The sequence below is a fragment of the Pinus tabuliformis genome, chromosome 5_2 (assembly GCF_031772625.1).
Source record: "Pinus tabuliformis cultivar Carrire ecotype Pingquan chromosome 5_2, CPIR1, whole genome shotgun sequence".
NCBI classification, from domain to species: Eukaryota; Viridiplantae; Streptophyta; class Pinopsida; order Pinales; family Pinaceae; genus Pinus; species Pinus tabuliformis.
Window position 1 is genome coordinate 867,862,268 of NC_142306.1, and position 22,308 is coordinate 867,884,575.

The following is a 22,308-nucleotide window of genomic DNA, read 5'->3' on the forward strand; positions in this document are numbered from 1 at the left end:
TTCAGTGAGTGCGCTGATCGTTTCATTCAGAAAGTACGTGCCCCAGTCGCTCATGAAATTTTTTGTACATCCAAACCTTGTCAACACGTTCTCGAACAAAAACTTCACCACCTTAGTAGTCGTGCAATCCTTAACCGGTTGTGCCTCTACCCACTGAGTCATGTATTCTATCATAGTGATGATATAGCGTGCGCCCGTCTTCCCTCGAGGTGCGATAGGTCCTAGGAAGTCAATGGCCCACTTATCGAATGGTTGTAACATCATCTATGGCCTGAGCCGCATTTCATCCCTTCGTAATGGTTTTCCAGTCTATTGACAGATGTCGCAGACCCGACAGTAAGCTTTCGAGTCCTGATGTACAGTTTGCCACTATAGTCCTACGTGAAGAATCTTCTGTGCTGTAGCGCGACCTACAAAATGTCCTCCAGCCACCCCCCCATGTGCTTCGGCCACGATTTGTCTGCACTTGAATTTAGGCACATATCTGCGTAAGGCTTTGTCATTTCCCATTTTGTAGAGATGCCCTACAATAACGGTAAATTCTGCTATGCGTATCGCCAATTCTTTCTTCTGCTGAATGAAATATCCTTCCGGTGTGGTTCCCGTGGTTAAAAAGTGGATTATGTCCTCAAAATGGCCATCTGCGACACGCACGACATACAGTTGTGCATCCGGGAGTCCTTCCTCAAAGTTTGTGGGCTCTTTACCATTCTCAATTCGCAACAAATGATCTAGGCCTGTGTTGAGACATCTCGGCTTTACGACGACTTCGAAGTCATATTATTGAAATAAAAACAACCACCTACAAATGTGCCCCCCAACACAGGCTTATTCACTAGGTATTTAGCGTAGAGTGGTCAGTATACATCTTGAAATGTCCTCCGAGCAGATAGTGGTGGTATTTTTGAAGCATGTATACCATCACCAATCCCTCTCACTCCGTAGTGGAGTAATTCTTCTTAGCTTTTGATAATCATCTACTGGTGAAAGAAATTTAGTGATCAATTCCCTCTGCTCCTTCTTGAGTGAGTACCTCACCTAACGTGATACGTGACATGTCGACATGCACGTGAAATTCGACTTCACATTTTGATAAGAAGAATATCGGGGTAGATGCCATCTTTTCCTTAAGCGTTTCCAGAGTTTTGTTGCATTCCTCATGTTGTGGAGGTAAATCCTCTCTGCGGACAGAGACGATCCCTACTAGTCCAGGCTGGGTCTAGCAACAATCACATTATGCTATCACGCAAGTTCCTAATTGCAAATACAAAGTAGATGGTGAGAACCTACTTGGATTCCAATGCTAGTATTCATCAAAGAGATGTCGCCCTCATTCCTTTGCCTTGACCGGTCACAATCCTCACGATCTCCGTGATTGGACACCTGCACATGCAAAGAACAACACGAAAACAAGCATAAAACCTAGTAGATGCAATTATATATCAGTCAGAAAAGATATAACTCAACATCAAACATAAGACAATGAGAGTGGAACCATAATGATAGTCATCTATTATTAATAAATAACAAAGAAGAATACAACCATTGTTCTGACGTCAAATCCTCCTTTGGCTGGATGGTTAGCTACACAAGTCTTGCAAAGCTTGTTGGGATGAGGAACAAGCCTCTCTCTCTTTGGGTGACAAGAATCTCCTTACTTAGATTTGGCCTTATGGCTGCAAAGAAGGCTCTTGCAGCTTCAAACTCTTAAACTCCTGGAACTACCGTAATTCTAATTAGCTTGCTCAAGGCATAGAGACAAGCTTTTATAGATAGAGAGGGAAAGAGATAGGATCAACCACATTATTCATGGGATTGGCTTTATCACTTGGAAACTTCCATGAAAGGTGGCAAACCACTTTCCCTTCTATGGAGATTCGAAGCCAAACCATCCTAGCTCAACATAGATTCAGTTGGTGAATGGGTTGAAGAGAACCTTCGGGAGTTTTATGGTTAAAAACTTTACTCAATTCGGTTGGCATGAGTGCGACTCTGGGACAGAGCGCCAATGGCGCGCCCTTTTTAGAGTATTTCTCTCATTGGCGCAGGCAGTGAACTGTGGACCCGCGCTAATGCAAAAAGAGCTATTTTCATGAGCATTTTGGAGGAGATGTCTTCAGGGCAAATGAAGCTCATACTCAGAGGAATATAATGCAAGTAGTTTCAGGTCATGTCACTTCTCACAGGTCCCGAAATGAGTCCTCCAGTGTACAGGTGAGGGGTAATAGGGACGGTGACAAATGGTGACAAATTGTTGTGTAACAGATGCCCCCTAAAGCATGAGGCCCGAGAGAGAGAGGGGTGAAATTCTTTATAAGAACATGCGTGACTGAAAACATGGTCGCTGGAGAACCTGCGTAAAGAAGTACAACTGATATCTAAAGTACATGATATAAGTGGTATGGGCGCAGCCATCCAGAAAGGATCGATAAATAGACTCAGGCATGGTCGCAGCCATCCAGTGTATGAGTCATGTAATGATCATAATAAGCCACAAATCGCAGCCTGGATTCCAATAGACAATAATCGAGGGTCTTGCACTCCATCTCGACCTGAACAGAGTACAAGTTCAAGCATGCGAATGCATGAGTTGAAGTCGAACATTCATGAACATCGTCTGATTACCAGTCAATGATGAAAACTGTTAACAGACACGAGAGGTACCACCAATAATGACAATGGCCCTCAAGGTACTATAGGTACAATCTACGGCGTGTGAATCAATGAGCTGCCGTCGAACACCCGTAGAATCATCCGATTGGAGGCCAATGATGAAAACCTCTTGTCGAACACGAAGAACCTGCCATTGAGGCATGCAGGCTCCAAGGCACCGAAGGGAGTCTCTAGATCAGCTTCCAGGATAATGAGCTGAAGTCGACAGGAAGTGATCTCGATCAAAGGTGGGCCATAGTGTTTCCCACATCATTGACATGAGACAGAGGAAAAATGTTGTGGTGATGCAAAATTATGTGAGGTATCAGAGGAGGTTGTATTGCTCCAGAGGTCAACTTCTCTTGAACATATCGGCGGCACGACAGTGGATTTGGCAGTATTTGACATCAAATGAGAAGAGGTCATGGTGACAAGGCAATGAGCAGATGAGAGGCCAAATAGGATAACCCAAACCCACAGAGGCTAGGGTAAAACAAGATGAGATGTCTCCACCCCGACACGAATGCAGACTAGTGCCATGTTCAAGAGCGACATACTGCCGACACGACGACAATTATGGATCCATTTTCCCCACCATTTCTGGCGAGTACCCCAGTTATTTTTAGCAAGATTGACGGGGATATCATATGCTTGTGAGCGTCATTATGACGGAATCCAATGTCATTAAGTTTCAACGAGTCTGACAAAGGAAGAACTCGGTGTCTTTTCCTATTTAGAGAGTTTGAAAAGACAACAAAAAGAAAACTCCAGGGGGGTCCTTTTTCGTAAAGTTGTGTCTCTCGAGCCTGAAAAAGCATAAAACAATGCTCGAAAGAACTGCCCGACCATTACGATCGAGGAGTACTTTTCATTTATAGTGACATCGATCCGAAAAAGTAGAAAAGCGATCAACATCACGTCGTTTTGTAACCATTTACGAACAGGAAACGACAAGGGTCCAACGATCTTTTCGTTTTTACACGGTCGGAAAAGGGTTTTAAAGACGACCGCCTCTTATTTACTTTTAACGAGTCAAGAGGGGTAACTCGGAAATCTTTTCACTTTTAACGAGTCAGAAAAGAGCTGAAAGATAACTCCATAGTGACTTTTTCATGTATTTACCGAGTCCGAAAAAGTATAAAATACAACTCGTTTCACCATCGAAGTTGCAAAAAGGACCTATCATAGTACCAGAAACAAGCGTAAAACCCATCTTCGACCAAAAGTATATTAAAATATTCAAAAAAACAACTTTTGAAACCCTATTACAAGTCAAAAAGTCTATAAATGTGGTGAAAATGTAAAAACAAAATTACTTTTACCTTTTACCTCTTGCATAGTGGTAGTGGTCCATTTGAGGTGCAAACTTCGAGCAGCGATTACCACCAATCCGGGCAACCATTTGAGATTCCGCCAGTTCCAGGTAAGAGGCGCTTCCTTTAGCTCTATTTCCATACTTGTTATATGCATTTTGTTCCTTAATTGAGCCTCCACAAGGGGGATTTTAAAATTTAGGGTTGCGCCCCATTGGTGCGGGTATCTGGCACGGGTCTGCGCCAATGGGGTGATTTACCCAAAGGTGCCGCGCCATTGGCGCGACTGTTTTAGAAATAGTCGCCCCAACCACGCGACCTAATTTTTCACTTAAATTTTCCCATCATTTCTGAAATTTATCCGGTGTATATGCCTACCAGGGTTTCATTAATGATTTATTAATCCTTGTGGGTGCAGGAAACAAGAAAAAATGGTGGTGGAATGGAAGGAACGAGAACATGATGTCGTAGATGCCTTGGCCATCGCGGATGAGGGATGCATGAATGCTTTGAGAGACTGTGGTCTCAAGAAGTTATTCCTCACCTCTTATCTGCGAGCTCAACCAGAGCTATTACAGTTCATAGTTGATACTTGGAATGTCGATGACCAAGTATTTCGATTACGGGATCAGACCTTAGAGCTGGATGTATCTGATGTGTACTTCATTACTGGGCTATCACAGAGAGGGGCGAGCCCCATTTTGACCGGAAGCAGGCCTTCCGGGGAGAAAATAGGTGAAGTGAAGGCTCGTGTGTGCCCAGAGGCACAATTTGGGAAGAACAGCGCCAAGGTGGATATCGCCACCATCCATGATTTGGTTCTTAAGGTGATATTGTTCACCATCACACATGCAGCTGGGGTACAGGCGCCCCATGAGGCAAGTAAGAATCATCTGTTACTGGCGACAGAATGTCTCAGCCCCACCATTTTTGACTGGGCTACAGCGGTGACTATAAATATCAAAAGGCAGCTTACAAAGTGTAAGCGCGGGGGAGTGAAACAGTTCGGGTATGGTTCGATTTTGGTATCGTTCTTCTTGGAACGATTACCCTTATTCCAGTACCAGGGAGTTGTAGTAGCGGATCCATTACCACGGGAGCATAAGATGGCTCGCTAGGCAGCATTGATGCCCAGAGGAGAAGGGGGCCAGCAGATATGTTCGCGGCCCGAGTTCTTCATATGGCTTCGCCGCCAGCTGATTGTGGTAGAGGAATAGCCATACGCAGGAACCAACTTCATGGGGGACCCAGACTTCCCACTGCCAGAGGGAGAGGAATGGGAAGAGGAGCTAGGTATGATCTTCCCTTTTTGATGTATTTTTTTTTTTGTCAATACATGCATGTTCTGATGACAGTTGTATATATATGCAGATGTAGGCCCAGAGCGACCAGCCGGCTTATCTCCTATAGCGAGGAGGGACCAACCTACAGCTGACCCTCAGGCAAGGGGTGCTGTGGGGGAAGAGTAGGTGCAGAATCTCGAGGGACTTACCCAAGGGATTCCAGGCTATGCTAGATTGGCGGATGTGTCGTTCGCATACCAGAGGCACACGGTGCGAGTGCCGACCTGGATCCATCGTCTTTTGAGACGCTTGGTGCACGCGGTGGCATGCTATCATGAGCACCACCACAAGTAGACTCCTAGGTTTCTTTCATGCATATTTTTTTAGGGACATGTTGCCCGAGGATGTATCAGGATGAACATGTATTATTTTCGGGTTTTGTAACGCATACGGTGCAAACATTATGACACACACATATATATATACATATGCCTATGGTTTATTATTGTGCTTTTATGTGCTTACTTGTATGATGTTTTGATTATAAATTATGTAAATGTCTATCCAATACATGATTTGCCAATGCATCAGATAATGTGTTTAATCGTCGTGGAATATGTTGATATGTGATAAAGTCAAAATTCCTTTCTAACAATTTAACACGTAAGTACAACCTTAAAATGTGACGATCTGTGACGGAATATCGCCCATTGAGCTTATGGACGACAAGCTGAGAGTCTAGGTTAAGAAGCAATGTACGAATACCGAGATTAATTGCCTCGGCTAATAATTCAATAACAGCGCTATATTCAACAACATTGTTTGTAGTACAGCCTAAACAGACACCTTGAAGGTCTATCAACTCACCGTGAGGATCGTAGATCACCCACGCCGCAGAGGACAAATTACGAGTATTGCGGCAGGCACCATCAGCGAAACCAATGTAAGGTGTACCCGACATCTGCACAAGAAGCAAAAAGACACAATAAGGGGCAATCACGCTTTCACACCAAACCAAAAACATGAAAACTCACACACATACACACATGTACAAATCGAAGCTCATGAATTATGCATAGTACTTTTTCAAGTACAGCCCATTGCGGGGCTTATCAAGAGGATTACCTTTGTAGTCAATTAGCTCGTAGGCCCCTTTTTTCAACACTCTCTTTACAATGTAAGGGCCTAGCCACATGGGCTCGAGTTTTCCTGCCCCCAGCTTGTCATTGGCTTGGTCGTATAGCAGGACAAGGTCTCCCTCAACAAAGGAACGAGGACGAATGGTATGGTCAAAATGAGTTTTGACTCTCTTCTTTTGAGCTTCGATAGCTAGAGAGGCTAAACAACGGGTATCGTCTAACCATTCTAGATAAAGGAGTCGTTCCTCCACCGGAGTGGTGTTGGGAAGCAACTCGACGGCTATTTTCAACAAAGGAATTTCACATTCTATAGGAAGGGTAGCCTCCAGTCCATAAACTAGCTAAAATGGAGTGAACCCGATGGAATCCTTCACAGAGGTTCAGTAGGCCCACAAGGCGGGAAACAACATCAGATGCCAATTATACTTATGCATGTCGAAAGTACATTGAAGCATCGTAACCAAAATCTTGTTAATAGCTTCAACTTGACCGTTAGACTGAGGATAGTACGGGGTTGAAATATTGTGCCGTAAGCCCAGTTGGGTTGTCAACTCGGTCATCATGTGATTACGGAAATGCTTTCTGTGATCTGTGATGATGGCCTGTGGAACTCCGAACCGCGTAATAACATGATTGAACAAAAACTGCGTCGTCGTATGACCGTCTTCATTTAATGTGGGCATCGCTTTGGCCCATTTTGTGAATTAATCGACGGAAACGATAATAAACCCATGCCCCCCGGCCGAGCGAGGCTTACAGGTTGTATAATCAATGCCCCATTTTGCAAAAGGGCCTACGGTCACTACAGGGTGCAGCGGGGCCAGTGGCGCACGCATCTTTCGCTGGTATATCTAGCATGCATGACACGAGCGGACAGCAAGAATGCAATCCTTAAAAATGGAGGGCCAAAAATAACCGGCGCGAAGGATTTTTTGAGCGGTGGCATATCCGGACATGTGACCACCACAGGCGCCAGAGTGGCAGTCATTCAAGACTCTCTCAGCTTCCTCGAGGGTAAGACATCGGCGGAGAACGGAGTCAACACCGAGGCGGTATAGGGTGTCCCCTGTGATCCGAAAGGGTTGAGATTGATGGCGGATCCGTCGCCGAGCATCTTTAGATAGAGCGGGGCGGAACGAGAAGGTTTGTAAATAAACAATAATATCCCCGTACCAAGGATCGAGGGTGCTGATTAGAAAAAGAGTTTCATCTGGGATATGATCTTCTGAAAGAGAGGGTGTAGAAGGAGATGGCAAAGAACAGAGTAATTCAGCAAAGACCAGAGACTTCTTAGACTTGGCAGCAGTAAATTCCAAGTCAAACTCTTGGAGGATTACAATCCATTTAGAGTATTTCCCCCCAGCAACTGACGTGAAAAAATATACGTCATCGGGTTGCAGTCAGAAATCACGGTCGTGGTGTGCAACAGGATATAGTGTCGGAAACATTGGACGGCGCACACAGCGGCCAATGCTAATTTCTCAACGTAAGCGTAGCGAGTTTCCGTATCCAGGAGGTTGCAGTTGAGGTAATATATAACATGCTCATTGCCGTCATCATCATCCTGCACGAGAACCATGCCGATAGTGGTATCGGCGGCGGCCAGATAGAGAGTATAATCACGATGGTAGTTCGGAGGTCTCAATAATGGATCGGAAACAAGGAGACCTTTGAGACGCTCGAAAGACTCCTGAGCGGTAGCATCCCAATGAAAGGGTGTGTCTCGCTTCAATAATCGTGTAAAACCCTTAGCCACCTCGGCATAATTCGGAATGAATCGTCTGAGGAAATTTGCTTTGCCCTGCAAGCTCTGCAACTGCTGCAAAGAAGCAAGGGGAGGAAGATTCAGAATGGCCTCGACTTTGAGGGGATCCAAATGGATGCCTTCTCGGGAGACGATAAACTCGAGTAGTCGGCCTGATTCAACACAAAAGACACATTTATGAGGGTTGAGCCTAATACGGTAGTGTCGACAGCGGAGAAAAATTTCGCGAAGATGGGAAGGATGGTCCTAACGCTTTACTGAATGATCTGGAAGGTCATCCATGTATGGCTGTACAATGTGACGAATGTCATGAAAGGCATAGGACACTGCACGTTGGAAGGTAGCGCTGGCATTCTTTAAACCGAAAGGGAGCTTCTTATAGGAAAAAGTGCCCCAAGGATACATAAAAGCCGTCTTATGCTGATCAGCGGGTGCGATGTTGATCTGGTTATATCCAGAAAAACCGTCCATGAACGAGTAAATTTCGCTTCCTGCACACTCATCAATAAGCTGATCGATGAAGGGTGTAGGGGAGTTATCCTTAGGACAGGTGCGATTGATATCACGGTAATCAACACAGACTCGAATAGTGCCCTACTTTTTGTTCACAGGGACTATATTAGAAACCCAATCCGTCAGTGGAATGGGGTAAATGAAACCAACCTTGAGAAGCTTTTCAACTTCTGCTTTGATGGCTACGGCCTTTCGGGGATGCACAGGGTGTAGGCGCTGACGAACAGGCTTGGCACCTGGATACGTGGGTATCTCGTGCACCACTATACTAGGGTCGATGACGGGCATCTCTTCGTAGGACCAAGAAAAAACATCATGAAATTCGTGAAATAGGTCAGTGTAGAATTGAACTTCCTTTGGAGTGCAAGTGACTCCTATGTAAATGTGCTCAACAATCCCTGATTTCATAGAGATTTCGATGGGTTGGGTTTGCGTGATGTTTCCCATATTGCCCTCAGAAGATACTTGGTAGATTTGAATAGGTGTTTGAAGGGGCGAGGATGGGATACATGAAGCAAATCGTTCGAGACATGCGATCATGTCCTGATGGGCAGGGAGAAACGAAGAGCGGTGGTGATGATCTGACCAAGGGGGCTCTTCAAGAGACATGGTCTCTATGATGGCTTCATCGGAAGGAAATATTTCCTTTAATGGATCCAAATTAGCATCATCTCCAAGCCAAGGGAAATGAACATACGAATCGGGAACACCACTCGAAAGAGCAGGTTCGAGGGAAGGAGCCGATACAACAATGATTTCGATGTAGTTGAGCTTGGCAGGACTCAACGGCATCATATTGCCCCAAGATTCTTCGTGATTAGCAGGAGGAAGGACCCACAGATCAGAACGCACGGAAATCATATTAATCGGGTCGAGATTCTAAGGTGGAAGGGGAAAGACACCCATTAGAGCAGGATCCTTAAAGAGTCCAGCTCCCACACTATCGAATGGTTTAGAGGTATGCTCCATGAATGGCACATTACCTTCGGAAGAAGAGGCAAAGAAGAAGAGTTGGCCCACCGTGACAATCTTCCCTTGGTGAGGGAAACAATGACACAGAAAAGGGAGGAAGCCACAGCTTGCATGGCGTATGTCCAGCTACGTCCAAGGAGGAGGTTGTAGGTAAGATTAGCGTCTACAACTTCGGCCTCCACTTCTACCGTCTTTCCTTCCAAGGATATGGGCAAGTGTTGGAGGATACCGTAAGGACGCGACTCTCTTCCATCAAAGGCTTCTAACGTCGTAGGAGACTGGCTCAATGTAGGAGAACCAATAGCTTTCCAACAAGCAACAGACATGATGCAAGTTGAGGCACCTTCATCAATGACTGTACGATGAATTGTTTTGCCATTGATGATGACCTGTATAAGGAAAGCAATTTGGTGGGGCAATCTCAGCGTATAGCCCTCAAGATCAAAAGAAATCAAATCTGAGTCAGCCGGGTCTATGCCACCGATGGCTGATAGCAAGGACTTCCTCTGGGAGGGGCAGCTCTAGAGGACTTCTAGAGCGGACATAGCAGAAGGAGCCTGAGCTAAGTCCTCAACAATGCTATAGTGTTGGGCAGCACGAGCATTAGGGTTATAAGAAGACTTCCGGAGTACACCTTTCGGAGGGGGTCGGGGAATCGTCTCAGTGCTGGGTCTTTTGATGTGGAGAGGACTAGAGCTGGACTGAGGAGCGCTGGAGGGGACCTCCGGCTCTTTCCTGGTGGGAGATGGATATTCTTTTGCTCGAGTAGTGACATGGATGGGAATTGTCCCAGCCATAAATACTTGAGAGCCAAATGAAGAAGAGGGTTGGGATGGGTCTTCCACCATTTGAGTTTACTGAGAAGGGAAAGGTTCTTTAAGCACAGCAGGAGTCCCAGGAGCACCTTTCAATAATCGACTAACTTCGGACCGCCTGGGGCAGTCTTTAGTGTAGTGATCCTCATCACAGATAAGACAAGGATACTTAGGTTTTCGTTTGGCTCCTTCCTCGGGTGGATTTTTAGGGGAGTCTTGTTTGGGTTGTTCGGTCTTATTCTTAGCCTTCCCTTTATTTTTCCCTTTCGAGGATTTATCCGCCGCGGTGGACTGAACGACGTTAACCTCGGAGGTACTTCCAGAATTAGATTGACCCTCCATTAGAAGCGTTATGTTTTTGCTTCCCAAGGTTCGTGGTTGATTTCTTTGATGACGTGCTTATAGAGCGAATAACTTCGTCAACATATGGTTTTGGCGGAGCTTTGGATGTTCCAGGTCTCGGGGTGTCTGGTAAATAATCATATAAAGTACCTGACTGAGAGTATACTAAGTCAAGGTACTGAGCGCGCGCGATAGCTTGCTCTTCAGTTACACAAGCTCCCATGGCGATGTGTCACGCGATCGCAGGGACAAAGGAAATCGTGAACCAATCGGTCAGGAGCTGATCAGGAATCCAAAATTTGATCAAGCGACGACGCTGTCTCCATCATGTATATGATCGGATATATGCATGGTCGTGTCCTATTTGAGAGACGTAAGGAGATGTGTCCCTGTCTCATACCGAATAGGTAACTGAAAATGAGTTAGGAATGCCATAGCCAGCGAGTTGAAATATTGAAATGTTCCGCGATTCAACTCAATATACCACTTAGCGGCTGAGCCAGTGAGAGTCCTTTGGAAGAGGCGGAGCCGGATGGAGTCATCAAGCCACGAGTTTGATGAGCACCAAAGGTGATAGGTCATGACATGGGCTTGCAGATCTTCACCAGCTTTGCCATCGAATTTTGGGCAATCACCGGGTATTTTAGTTGGAACTGGTGGACAATATGGATTATGAAGAATGGGATCATTTGTCAACTTGGACACATCTGGAAGTTCCAACGTCGCTAAGAAAGGAAACTGAGGATTAAAGTACATTTGTGGCTGTGGAAGAGAGGTAGTACCAGGGTTCCAACCAGGTGGTGGTTGTCCCCATGGACTTTGTCCAGATGGGTCTGGCCCATAAGGGTTATGCCCATAGGGATTTTGCCCATAGGGGTTCTATCCATAAGGATTTTTTCCATAAGAAGACAGTTGACCCTGGGTCTGCCCCCTAGCACCCCATGGATTAGCAACTTGACCTGCAGGTGCAACGTACTGTTGCTGATAATTTTGATAAGGAGTAACCTGCATTTGTTGATAATTTTGGTAAGGGGTAAATTGAGTTTGCCCCTTGGTTGCTGGTAGCCATACATTTTTTGAGCTCCATACTGAGCCTGATAAGAAGGTTGCGCTTCGTAGGAAGGTTGGGGTCATGTCCCACTTTGCATTTGATAACCAAGTTGAGTCTGGGTCCCAGAAGAATGTCCTTGAACAGGTTGGGCTTGGACCATCTGGCCGGAAGGTTGGCCTGGTTGGGTTTGGGACGGACCTGTTTTGTTGGCATTATGGCTAAAGTGTTGTCCTTGATGGAAACCCATTCAGGTGATAGATCACAGTACTTCAAGTCAGCAGCAGAGATTGATGATCAGCTATCAAATATTGAAGAAAATAAGGGGTACGTAGGTACACCTTACATAAGGTGCGTACACGCAGGTCGGTGTTACATAAAGTGCGTACATACCCGCAGTTATCCCATTCAGGAGGTGCGTACCCCCAGTGCACACATTTCAAGGCAGAGAAAAGCACATGTGGGGTTTCTTATGTTTAACCTTTGGTATTTAGCCAACGGTTTTGTGTTATTATGGTGTCGGCCTGTGGTGTTGATCCTTGATTTAAGGAAGAGCTTTCCTATATAAAGCATAGGAGATCATTTGGCTTGAGTATCTTTTGTGTTGAATATCTTATGAGGGCTAGATCTGAAATATTATGATCTCTTGGGAGTAATGTCTAGATCTAAATAAGGTGAATCTACTGATGGATTGAGATATCTTCGGCGCATGTTCAGATCTGTAGATCTGACTTTCTGGGTTATTTCTGAAGTCTTGAAATCATCTATGCCCGAAGGTACGTAGGTACAGTGAAATAAAAGTGCGTACATACGGAGGAACGAAGCGTTTCAGGTGCGCCGGTACGCAGGCACAGAAGGGTTGCAGGTGTGGAGGTTCGCAGGCAGTTCAATGGATACAGTGCGTATGTAAGCAGACGAGCAGTTGAGCACAGTGCGTATGTAAGCAGGTGAGCAGTTGAGCAGGGTGCGTACGTAAGCAGGCGAACAGTTGAGCAGGGTGCGTACATAAGCAGGCGAGCAGTTGAGCAGGGTGCGTACATAAGCAGGCGAGCAGTTGAGCAGGGTGCTTACTGTAAGCAGGCAGTACATGGGTGAAGCTTCTTACTTCTCGTAAAATCTCTGTTTACCATTGCTGTGTTCTGGGTTTGGTTCTATTATTGTTGATCTGGTTACTACAGTTGACTGGGTGATTCTCTTATACTTGATGATCATTTGATGCTTATGGATCCAGTTTGAAAATTTATGAAAAGTGGTCCTTGTAAGAAAAGAAGTAGGGGGTTGTAGCTCCCTTCCAGGAGAGACTGGAAAACGAGAGAGAGTTGTAGCTCTCTGCAGGTTGTAGCCTGCATACTGGTAAAGGACTACACCAGTACAAAACCATTGTAAAAGGAGTTTCTAATTTGAAAGAAGATAGAGACATATTGCAGCAGGTGGTTTTCACCCACATTGGGTTTCCACCTTACATCTTGTGTTCTTTGGTGTGACTATCTGTTTTCTTTGTTCATGCTCATTATTTTATGGTACTGACATGCAAAACTAATTCAAAGAACAAATAAGGAAGATTTATTAAAAGAATTAGATAATACTGATTCACCCCCCCTCTCAGTATTATTTCCAACAATTGGTATCAGAGCAGGTCCTTCAGAGAAGCTTGATCGCTTGAAGGTAGATCGTTCATCATGAGCAACTACGAGAGAGAAGCATCAATCAGGCCACCAGTTTTTGATGGGACAAACTTCAATTATTGGAAGGTAAGAGTTACTGCCTATCTTCAATCTCTTGGTACAGAAGTTTGGGACATTGTAGAGACAGGCTACGCTTTTCCTTCAGCTACTCCTACAGATGCAGCCGAGAAAAAGAAGTATGAAACAAATGCGAAAGCAGTCAGTACTCTATTAGGATGTATATCTCAATCAGAATTCATGAAGGTAATGCACTATAAATCCGCAAAAGAGATATGGGACAAAATTGTCACGAGCTATGAAGGAGATGAACAGGTAAAGCGTGCTAAACTTCAAACTCTCAGAATTCAGTATGAGACTCTCAAAATGTATAATGATGAAAGTGTGGCTAACTATTTTCTTTGGGTAGATGAGGTTGTTAATTGTATGAAAAATTTGGGTGAAGAAATAAAAGAGGCTATTGTGGTTGAAAAGGTTCTAAGATCATTGTCCCCCAAGTTTGAATCTAAAGTATCTGCAATAGAAGAAAAGGAAAATCTACGAATTCTTACTATGTCTTAGCTACATGGAATTGTAACTGCTTATGAAATGAGAAAGGGAGGTCCATCAGACAGAAGAGAAGCTGCTTTCAAGGCATCAGGCAAAGGAGATTATTATGAAGCAAGCCACGTCCTAGAAGAAGAGGAAGAAGAATCAAATTTTGTCAGAAATCTTCAAAGGGGTTCTGGAAGGTTCAGAGGTAAGTTACCTTTTAAATGCTTTGCTTGTGGAAGAGTAGGTCATTATGCTGCAAAATGTCCTTATAAGGATAAAGGAAAGGAACCTGCTAGATGGAACAAGAAACAGAATGCAAATAAGAAAAGCTACTACACTCATGAAGATAGTGATGGTCTATCAAACAGTGATGAAGATGAACAAGGTAATGAATATAAGTTGTTAATGGCATTTGAAGATGATGATTATATGGATGCTATAGATGTGGATAACCTTTATCATGAAATTACTAGACTCAAGAGATGTATAGAAGAAAAGAACATGATCATTGATACTCTACAATTTCAAATTGATGAAAAGGAAAAACATCTTGAAAAATTAGAAGGTGAAATTGTTGGTCTTAGAAAAGAGATTGAGAAAACAAAAGCTATTAATCTCAAGTTTGTCAAAGGATCTGAAACTTTGGATGAGATTATCAATGTGTAGCGGTCTCCACTAAACAAGACAGGTCTGGGCTATAATGGAGAAACTTCTCAAGCATCCACCTCAAAAAGTTATCTTGATGCAACAAGAAGAAATGAGCAAAAGCACAATGAAGATCATCAGGTAAAGTAGGGATGAATTACAAACAGAAACTATCAGGGGCAATCCATCTTAAGGGTGAACAAAAGCTACAACCAGCCACAGGTAAAATCTTCTCAATTTGGTTCAAGAATAGATGACAATAGAAATTACAATCAATTGGCTGGTAGATTCGATAACCGCAGAAGTTTCTTCAATGGACAATGCTTTTCTTGCCATAACTTTGGTCACAAAGCAGCTCAATGTGTTGCATATAAAACAATCATGACTAGGGAAGCTCAAAAACAAAGAAGTATGACTGGGATTACAAAAAGGACCTATAACAACTTTTCGGTTCTTGAAAATGAAGTTGAATGTTCTATTTGGAATAACTTTGGTCATGAAGACTCTGAATGTAGGAGCAGGTTTCAGCAGAAAAAGGAACAAGCCTCAAGCACCAAAACATGGAGAATAAAGGAACCACAAACAGAAAGATGTGGGATAGCATTTTATGCAGAGGGACAGGAAAATCTATGGTACATTGACAGTGGATGTTCGAAGCATATGACAGGTGATAAAGAAAAACTTGAGTCATATTCTGCTCTAGGAAAAGGAAAGAAAGTCTCTTTTGGAAATGATACTCCTGCAACTATAAAAGGAAAAGGCATTTCTCAGTTAAAAGAAAAGGTCAAGGCTGGAAATGTTTTGTATGTTGATGGATTGAAGCATAATCTTCTAAGTGTCAACCAGATGTGTGATCAAAGAACCGAGGTTATATTCAGATCAAATGGATGTCTTGTTCGTGATCTTGATACAAGTAAAACAGTGATCAAAGGCAAAAGAACTCCAAATAATCTGTACATATTTGAAGAAGGAAAACAACAATGTTATCTGAGCAAGGATGATGAGCACTGGTTATGGCATCGGAGGTTGGGACATATAAGCTTTTCACAAATAAGGAAAGCATGCAAATATCAGGTAGTTCGCGATCTTCCAGATATGAAAATTCCTGACAACACCATATGCAAATCATGTCAGTTTGGAAAACAAACCAGAACTAACTTTCCAGAGAAAGAAGGTTCAGCTAGCATGCCTCTTGAGCTAGTACATACAGATACATGCGGTCCTTTCAGGAAAAGAACACCTCGAGGAGAAGAATACTTAATATTATTCATTGACGATTTCTCCAGGTTTGTCTGGTTAGGACTTATGAAGCAAAAATATGAAGCATTCGAAAAATTCAAATCCTTCAAAGCCTTGGTTGAAAATGAATGAGGTCACAAAATTAAGTGCCTCAAATCCAACAGAGGTGGGGAATTTACTTCAAATGAATTTTTCTATTTCTGTGAAGAACATGGGATAAGAAGAGAATTCTCTACAGCAAGAACCCCTAAGCAAAATGGAGTTGTGGAAAGAATGAACAGAACAGTCCAACAAATGGCTCGTGCTATGCTTGATGAGTCAGGAACTCCCGCAACTTTCTGGGGTGAAGTTGCACATGCTGCAGTTGTTATTCTCAACAAAACAAATGTCCGAGTGAACAGCACTCAAACTCCTCATGAGCTCTGGAGTGGTAGGACTCCTTCGGTAAAGCACTTCAAAATCTTTGGGAGCAAATGTTATATCAAGAATACTGATGAGCAGCTTGGCAAAATTGAACCTAGAGCAGATGAAGCCATTCTTCTTGGTTACTCTCCACATAGCAAAGCATACAAATGCTACAATAAAAGACTTGGCTGAATTGTTGACAGCATTGATGTAGTGGTTGATGAGAAGGGATACATTCCTAGGCAAGTACATCATGAAGACATCGAAGAAGATGAAGGCTACCCCCAATGACAGAATGATGAAGAAGAAGAACCTCAAGAAGAACCAGAGGAGCAAACAAGAATAGAAGAAAAGACTCCATCCAGATATGTTCAGAAGAATCATCCAGAATCTCAGATTATGGGGCAGAAAGAAGCAGGTGTACAAACAAGAAGAACAGTTGCAGAAGCTTCAAGCTATTTGGCATTACTTTCCTCTACTGAACCACAAAATGTGAAAGAGGCATGCAAAGATGAATGTTGGGTGAAAGCAATGGATGAAGAACTTGAGCAGATTGAAAAGAACAACACTTGGGAGTTGGTTCCTAGACCAAAGGATAAGAATGTTATCGGAACAAAATGGGTCTTCAAAAATAAATTGAATGAAAATGGAGAAGTAATTAGAAACAAAGCCAGACTTGTTTGTAAAGGGTATGCGCAGCAAGAAGGAATAGACTTTGAATAAACCTTTGCTCCTGTTGCAAGACTTGAGGCCATCTGAATGTTCCTTGCTCTCTCAAGTTTTCAAAACTTCAAAGTATTTCAAATGGACGTGAAATCAGCCTTTCTGAATGGAGACTTGGAAGAAGAAGTATACATTGAACAGCCAGATGGGTTCATTCTTGGAAATGATCCAAATCTTGTATGCAAATTGAAAAAGGCTCTCTATGGTCTCAAACAAGCTCCAAGGGCTTGGTACTACCGTTTGGACAACTATCTTCATCAACAAGGTTTTTCAAAAGGATCAGCAGATAGCAATCTTTATATAAAAGTTGAAAATGACAAATTGCTAATACTTATTGTGTATGTAGATGACATTATTTTTGGGAGCAATGATGAAGCTATGAGTCAAAGCTTTGCCTTGGTCATGCAGAAAGAATTTGAAATGTCCTTGCTAGGAGAACTGACATATTTCCTTGGTTTGCAAATCCAACAAAAAGAAGGAGGAATCTTTTTATCTCAAACCAAGTATCTCAAACAGATTTTTAAGAAATATGGTATGGAAGATGCAAAACCAGTATGTACACCCATGGTCACAGGATGTAGCCTCAGTGCAAATGATGAATCTGCAGCAGTACATCAACCAACCTACAGATCTATGATTGGAATTTTACTTTATTTGACAGGTACCCGACCGGACATCATGCATGCAGTTGGAATAATTGGAAGATTTCAGGCAAATCCGAAGGAGACTCATCTTCAGGCAATGAAGAGAATTTTCAAATATCTTCAAGGGACTCAAAATTATAGCTTATGGTATCCTAGAGATACAAATCTTACACTTCATGCTTATACAGATGCAGATTGGGCCGTAAGCGTGGATGACAGGAAAAGCACAAGTGGTGGTGCGTTCTTTATGGGTTCCAAACTGGTATCTTGGTTCAGCAAGAAACATAGTTCAATTGCCTTGTCTACAGCTGAAGCGGAATATGTTGCTGCTGCATCTTATTGCACCCAACTCCTTTAGATGATGCAGACTTTTTAGGATTTTCAAATCACTTGTACACCACCAATCCCCATCTTATGTGATAACACAAGTGCAATCAGCATCTCAAAGAATCCTGCTATGCATTCAAAAACCAAGCACATACCAATCAAGTACCATTTTCTCCGGGAACAAGTGCTTGAACAGAAGGTCAAGTTGGAGTATGTTCCTTCTAAGGAACAAGTTGCTGATATTCTCACCAAACCATTGCCCAGGGACACTTTTGAATAACTCAGGCAAAAGCTGGGGGTTGTTGATGCATCATCTTATTGCTGAACCTCTTCTGATTGATGGTATAGGTTCAGGGGGAGCATATAATGCATTGCTGGCATTATGGAGGATGTGCAGAAGGAGATCTTGGAAGTAGCTGCAATATGTCTCTATCTCTTTCATGGTGGATTATGGTTCTTCGTTGCAGATCTGGTTCATATTCAGGGGGAGCATGTTCTTAGGGGGAGCATAACCCTTTGCCCTTGATGTCAAAGGGGGAGAATGAAGCTGAAGTTTTGAGGTTGCCATCAAGTCCAAAGGGGGAGATTGTTGGCATTACGGCTAAAGTGTTGTCCTTGATGGCAACCCATTCAGGTGATAGATCACAGTACTTCAAGTCAGCAGCAGAGATTGATGATCAGCTATCAAATATTGAAGAAAATAAGGGGTACGCAGGTACACCCTACATAAGGTGCGTACACGCAGGTCGGTGTTACATAAAGTGCGTACATACCCACAGTTATCTCGTTCAGGAGGTGTGTACCCCCAGTGCACACATTTCAAGGCAGAGAAAAGCACACGTGGGGTTTCTTATGTTTAACCTTTGGTATTTAGCCGACGGTTTTGTGTTATTATGGTGTCGGCTCGTGGTATTGATCCTTGATTTAAGGAAGAGATTTCCTATATAAAGCAAAGGAGATCATTTGGCTTGAGTATGTTTTGTGTTGAATATCTTATGAGGGCTAGATCTGAAATATTATGATCTCTTGGGAGTAATGTCTAGATCTAAATAAGGCGAATCTACTGATGGATTGAGATCTCTTCAACGCATGTTCAGATCTGTAGATCTGACTATCTAGGTTATTTCTGAAGTCTTGAAATCATATATGCCCGAAGGTACGCAGGTACAGTGAAAGAAAAGTGCGTACATACGCAGGAACGAATCGTTTCAGGTGCGCTGGTACGCAGGCACAGAAGGGTTGCAGGTGCGGAGGTCCGCAGGTAGTTCAATGGATACAGTGTGTATGTAAGCAGGCGAGCAGTTGAGCACAGTGCGTATGTAAGCAGGCGAGCAGTTGAGCAGGGTGCGTACGTAAGCAGGCGAACAGTTGAGCAGGGTGCGTACGTAAGTAGGCGAGCAGTTGAGCAGGGTTTTCACTGTAAGCAGGCAGTACATGGGTGAAGCTGCTTACTTCTCTTAAAATCTCTGTTTATCATTGCTGTGTTCTGGGTTTGGTTCTATTATTGTTGATCTGGTTACTACAGTTGACTGGGTGATTCTCTTATACTTGATGATCATTTGATGCTTATGGATCCAATTTGAAAATTTATGAAAAGTGGTCCTTGTAAGAAAATAAGTAGGGGGTTGTAGCTCCCTTCCAGGAGAGACTGGAAAACGAGAGAGAGTTGTAGCTCTCTGCAGGTTGCAACCTGCATACTGGTAAAGGACTGCACCAACAAAAAACCATTGTAAAAGGAGTTTCTAATTTGAAAGAAGATGGAGACATATTGCAGCAGGTGGTTTTCATCCACATTGGGTTTCCACCTTACATCTTGTGTTCTTTGGCGTGACTATATGTTTTCTTTGTTCATGCTCATTATTTTATGGTACTGACATGCAAAACTAATTCAAATAACAAATAAGGAAGATTTATTAAAAGAATTAGATAATACTGATTCACCCCCCCTCTCAGTATTATTTCCAGCATGTTTGCCCAGAAGGATGTGTCTGCTGGGTACTAGGTTGTCCTTGAGCAACCAAGGATTGTCCTTGCGGAGCAGATGGTTGAGCGGGTTGGACGGCCGGTTGACCTTGAGGTTGGCCAACCTGTCCAGAAGGATGACTAAGCTGGGCAGTGGGTTGGCCTTGTTGTGCAGAGAGCTGGCCCATTTGCCCAGAAGGATGGCTAGGCTGGGCATTGGGTTGGCCCTGCTGCATGTAAGGCTGCCCCCTTGCCCAGAAGGATACCCCTATTGGACTGCCGGTTGACCTTGTGGAATGTAAGTATGTCCAGTTTGTCTAGAGGGATAACCCTACTGAATACCAGGTTGGCCTTGTTGGACGTAAGGTTGTCCTGGCTGTCCAGAAGGATAACCTTGCTGGGTACCAGGTTGCCCCGGATAACCAGAAGGTTGAGTCAGATAGGTAAAATATGGACCACCAGTGGCCTAAGGTTGTCCCTGATAGGGTTGTCCTTATAGGCCCCCAAGTTGTCCTGGGTAAGACTGGCCATAATATTGCTGCCCCTGGGGGGTTTGCACATAAGATGGCTGGCCTTGGTTAGGTGGTCCCTGAAGCTGTGCAGGCATTTCTTGGCCCCCATGGAAAGAGGTGGTACCAGGGTTCCAAGCAATGGATAATGGTACCGAAACCTCAACAACAGGTTGAGTAGGCAAGGGTTGAGAGAGTTGAAGGTATTGACCGGTAGAATCATAGTAAAACAAAGGACCCTGCGCATTCGGATCCTGAACAGCTTGCCCAGAGGCATCATACGGCCCCCCTCCTGGAACGGGACCACAAGAGGGTGGAGCACCTTGTGCAGGGTGAACAACTCTAGGCGAGAGTGCCGGCTGGCCACTACTCACTTGACCGTGAGGGGGACCAGCACCAATGTTCAAAGCTGAGGACGCTGTTACGGCACTAACAACCGGAGTTGAATGTGCTACACAAACAGGTGGATTTGTCGGAATTGAAGTAATAGGTGTAGTGTGGGCTTGTGAAACAAAAGGTCCCGTGGTGGGAGTGATATGGGGATCCCAGATGGTCGAAGCAGGGGTCTTGGCACTTACCCTATCCCTCAACGACTGATAGCGTGGGGGGAGTGGAGAAGTAGTTGGGATGGGAGTGTCGATATTCGACACCACAGGTGTCTCACTCACTCTAGGAGATGTCTCATCCATGTGAGAGGTAGACATTGGAGACGAAACACCAGGGGGGGGTAACGGGAATATCGTCCTCGTCAGGCTCCCAAATGGGGTTCCAATCGAATTCGTAATCTTCATCGCCCAGGGCACGAGAGTTGATCGGTTGGATACTCAGGATAACAGGAAGAGTATCACTTACAACTGGTACCTCAGGAGCAGCGGAAGACGGAGAGCCTTGATCACTTGGAACTGGAGTTGACGGTTCAGTCAGGATGGCAAACTTTGAACAAACCTAAGGAAATCTAACGATAAAGGACCCTACTCAAACTAACGCACACAAGATCTAACCAGGTAATGTTTATCGTGGCCAAATGAATTTTAAGACGCAAGGACACAACTTGACCTTTTCATGTTTTAAGAGTCGAGAAAAGGACAAAAAGGTGACTCTAGTCGCCTTCGAATGTTTTGTGAGCCCGAAGTGACAAACTTCTCAAGTGAGCCTTTTCTTTTAAGGAGTCTAAAAAGGATCAAAAGTGACTACTCTGGAGAGACTAGGCAAAGGGTTTACCAAAAAAATCCGTAAAACTGCATATACACCTTGGCAGTCATATGAAAACCAAGGACTTCTTGTACGGCAGTCAATCTTCCTGAATGTTGTGTTCGGTGCGTTACGACTTGTAAGGCGGCAGACATGGCTTCCTATGGAAAAAGGATGTTAACCTATTGGGGTCTCCCCTATATACGCGACGGTATGTGGGATCTCAAATCCGTGCTAGACCACTATCGAGTCACAAAAGGAGGAATCACCCAACCGTAGTGTGAAACAAAAGTTACTAGGTTTAACGACGCCGTAGCACATCTCTAGCCTAGACCTCTAATTAGTGAGCGTTATGTTCCAATGCGTTTTTAAGTTCATTCAGTTCATTTTATGGTTGATCTTTAGTTAAGTTTCAATTTTCAGGTCCTACCGTATGTAATCTCTCACAATTTCCTAAATGCAAACTATATGCCAAAGAATATCATTTCGTTCGATGAATGCTAACTACGAGAGAGTTAAGAATTTTTCAAACAAAATGACCACAAACAAGCAAGAATCACTCTGATGCAGCTAATGACAAATAAACAAAACTTTTCTTTTGTTTT